This window comes from Amyelois transitella, chromosome 9 (assembly GCF_032362555.1).
Source record: "Amyelois transitella isolate CPQ chromosome 9, ilAmyTran1.1, whole genome shotgun sequence".
Classification (NCBI taxonomy): domain Eukaryota; kingdom Metazoa; phylum Arthropoda; class Insecta; order Lepidoptera; family Pyralidae; genus Amyelois; species Amyelois transitella.
The window spans coordinates 2,401,516-2,406,056 of NC_083512.1; positions in this window are offsets into that span (position 1 = coordinate 2,401,516).

The window sequence follows — 4,541 nt, forward strand, 5'->3', positions numbered from 1 at the left end:
GTCGATAGAGCAGTTGTGATTTTATGGGGCGCGTGGCACAGTTTCTTGCCATAACTGATACTTGGAGGGCAACTTGACTGACCGGGACGTTGGTTAGAGCTTTTATTTGGTCGGTCCAGCGTAGAGGAGATCTTCATGTATCAGGTTAAAGAAATAAAAAAATTTTTGCTAACTTTTCATTTTAGTTTCACAAAAACGCCATTTCTTATTACTTGTCACTCAGAAAGCACAAGCCCGTACTCATTAATTAATTCGCACGTTAAACACACGGCTTCCTGATGTGTTTACGAATAAACAGGTGGTGACAAGACACTTACATTATATAGTTACTAGCGTTTGCCTGGGGTTTCTCTTACGTGAGTATTGCTGGGAATTAAAACACCATGTTATTCAAGAAGACCTAGCCAATTTCAGTACCCAAATTTGATTTTTATCTAGTTATTTCAAATTCCCTCAGCTTACAACCAAAATCACCTTTAAAACAAGAAATAAAAATCATAAAAAAAACATGATCATTTTTGTAAACCGCAAAATGATAAGGGTAACATCGGTAGAACAAGTCCGGAGTTTGACCAAGTTCATTTCCTTTCGGCTAACTTTTCGGGGAATCTCACAGATAAATCTCATCAATTTGTTAGGTATGACTGCAGGGCATCGCTCCCTCAGGGAGTGTGGCCCATTCTTATTCAATTACGAGACGAACCCTCGGGCAGGCGATTTTTTTCCGGACGTGACACACCCGCGGATAATGTATTTATAGTCCTTGATTTTTGGATGCGACCTCATCTTGCCTAAGTCCACGTCAAATAGGTGAAAATAGCAAGGATTCTTCTTTCTCCTTATTGATAGTTCGTTGGACTATAGAAACATACATACCTACATACAGTCATGTACATATATACCCCTTATGGGACAGACAGAGCCCACCGTCTTGAAAAGACTGAAAGGCCGTGTTCAGCTGGATGTCTTTATGATGGAAGTGAGATTCAAATAGTGACAAGTTGCTCGCCCATGGCCTACAAGAGGAATCCCAAGTTTTTAAGTTAAGTAGTCGCCTTTTACGACATCCATGGGAATGATATGGAATGAATTTAATCTTAAGGGCCGGTAACCACACGACACACAGAAACATGTACAGATCGAAATGACTCTCTAAAGGTGTACTTAGTAAGGTCAAAAGTCATTAAGAACAGACCTAAAATGTTATTAAGATAAATAGTGATAGATACTAACTAAGAAAAAAAAATAAAAAATAGAGCAAATGATGCTGATATAAGCTGTTTATAAAATAATAAAAAGTTTATCATACTTCTGTGACAGAAATAATGCATTTTTTTATAGTCATATTTAGTAAAAGTGAAATGGTCTACACTGGACAAAATTTAATATGCGCCCCAAATATTTATGTAACATAAAACGTGCATTTTATACCTAACTTTTAAGCGAAAAATTAAACAATTTATTAACTAAAACAAGGAAAAGCACTTGGAACTTGGCGAAATGCAAATAATCTCAATAATCTTTTTTGCAATCCTGATGGAAAATATGAAACGACTTTCAATTTCAAACATCCCGTAAGAAAAACTTGGCGGATTTCTTTAATCCATTTTAAATTGAATGAAATTAATTCGGATTATAATAACAGTGCAGCTTTAGAGAGGTTTAAATATATAAAAAAAACGTGGCCTATCAGTCTTTTCAAGACTGTTGGCTCTGTCTACCCCCTAAGGGATATAGACGTGATTATATGTATGTATGTATGTAAATAAATAATGAAGAATTAGATGTTACCCGCGACTTTGTCCCTAAAAGTTCACTGATAATTTAAAAAATGTTGGTTCAGTGGGTAACGCGTGAAAAAGTAACAAACAAACAAATAGATTGGTTATTAATGTAAGTATATATACCTACATGTTTATATATGTAACTTTTTTATATATATATATATACATATATATATATATATATATAATTGTTTAAGTCACCCTTGCCTCAGTTTTGTATGCGATCCTCTTATTGTCAGGTTGGCTGGAAGAGATCCCACTTAGGGATAAGCCCGCCTTTGTACTGTACTATTGTTTAATATAAAATTTGTAATGTACTCCTTTAGTGAACAATAAAGCACCCATTTACTTGCTTATTTTATTAAACTTTCATATTTGGAATAGAATAGATTTATTTTCAAAATTGGATACAATCACTTATTGACGTCGCATCACTTAAATTTAATTATAACTACTACCGCTTCCAAAGCGCATGTGTGGAAGAAGCGGCGGAACAAACTGCACTGCAGCATTTTCACCGGACGTCAATTTACAAATAAGATCTCTTTAATCTTAATCGTGAACGTGAGTTTAGTAGAATAGGGTAGGATATAAATAGTTGTGAAAAATGATTGCGACTTTGCCAATGTTTCATTTCTGCTTTATTCTTTATTTTTATTAAACTTAAGCCTTTTATATGGCGATGAGTATATTTTCATGTTACTATTGTTAGGCTACCACAAACTTGGGTAAGTATAATTTGGACATGGCAAATAAAAAAGTTCGAAATACTCGTATACCTCTAACTTTCGGCAGTGTTTAGTGACATTCGTAAATTTTGTAAATTAACGATTATAAGATAGATATATACTTAAACTTTAAATTTCACCAAGAATAAGATGTGTCACGTGATCACGTCTTTATCCCTTGCGGGGTAGACAGAGCCAACAGTCTTAAAAAGACTGATAGGCCAGGTTCAGCTGTTTGGCTTTATGATAGAATTGAGATTCAAATAGTGACAGGTTGCTAGCCTGTCGACTAAAAGAAGAATCCTAAGTTTATGAGCCTATCCATTATTCGCCTTTTATCACATCATTAAACAAAAAATAATTATTTATTCTGGGATAGCATTAATATATAACTATAATGATACCATTGTTCGTTGTCACATCCACATTGTACATCGTTGTAGATATTTGAGACTCGATATAAATTGGCACTGTCCTCTGCCAAACTTGGTGTACAATTTGTGTGAAGTAAATAAAATCCCACAGAATTTTCAATGAAGACTTTGTGTTAAATGAAACTTGCTTTTTCCCGAAGCTTTGCTTGCATAATCGTTCGAAAAATAAAATTTAAATGAAAAATTCCTTGCACATCTATTTCTTAAGCTTCGTTTACATTCACTAGATTTCTACTCTCATTAAACATACTCTTTGGAGAAAGGCATATGTCCTCCAAATAACTCCTATTTATGTTTATATGTGTATTTGTTTATGTTTCATTATGACTTAAGGTTTCTCTAATCTAAACCTAATTCAACATCCCAGTTCGTGTGCGCAAGTTAGTAAGTTAAATGGAAGAATCAGAATTATGAACAAGTTGTTTAGATAAAATAATTTATTAAGTAACTGTATTGGTAAACATAACAAACAAAAATAATGTAATAAAGAGGGTGTTGATATAAAAATAAGGATTTAAGATTTTCTTAATACATTTTTACTTTATATGTATAATTAGGTAGATCCTATCAAAATCGATTTACATTGTTTTGTATCAGAACAGTTACAGATCAGTAATGATTTAAAAATAAGACTTCTATAACACGGAATTTAGGTATATAAATAATGTATAATATAAAACTAAAATAATTGCTAAATAACTTTAATTTAAAGTATTTATCTAATGCATGTACTATTTTTTCCAATATGTTTTTAAGATATACATGCTTTTACGGTTTACGGCCTCAGTGGCGCAGCAGTAGTGCGCTTGTCTGTGACATTGGAGGTCACGGGTTCGAATCCCGGCCAGGGCATGATGAGAAACGATCTTTTTCTAATTGACCTGGGTATTGGATGTTTATATCTCTTATGACAAGTTTCGAATTTACTTCGAGGCTAACTCAATCGGTGTAATTTGTCCCGTAAACATTTAATTTATTTTGTTACCAACATTCAATAAATATTATTTCACTTAAATTTAACAATTTAAACTTTAATTTATATAATTAAAAACAACGATGTAATGTAATTTTTGGCGTTTTAATTGAACGCTGTAATGTAATTAAATTTAATCGACTAGTCACACAAATATATTTTCTAGTTATATAAATAACCATATCATTAATTATTTCATACAAATATAATAAAAAAAAAATACGTTCTCAACCATTACGACTTGCAAATCACACAAAAACGACAAAGTCAAAGGAAATGAGGAATTTGTTGAAATGATTTGATAGATAGATAGATAAATAATTTATTAAAGTTGAGCATGGTAAGAAAGCGCAGAAAGCAAATTTAATTACTTATGTATAAGTTATACTGGTGAAAAATACACAAGACCATTGTACAGAAGTGAATACCCATGTGTATGTGTATTGACTTCTTACTTTTTTTACATACAAGTAAACACTGATTTTCAGCCAACCCTGTCAACACAATTGATACCATTATTTCAATAGGAAAAACAAAATGACCGACATTATAACCTTGACAGTGACAGTGACAGTGACACTTGTGACACTGTGAATGACAAAAGAAATTCGACAATTCCTCC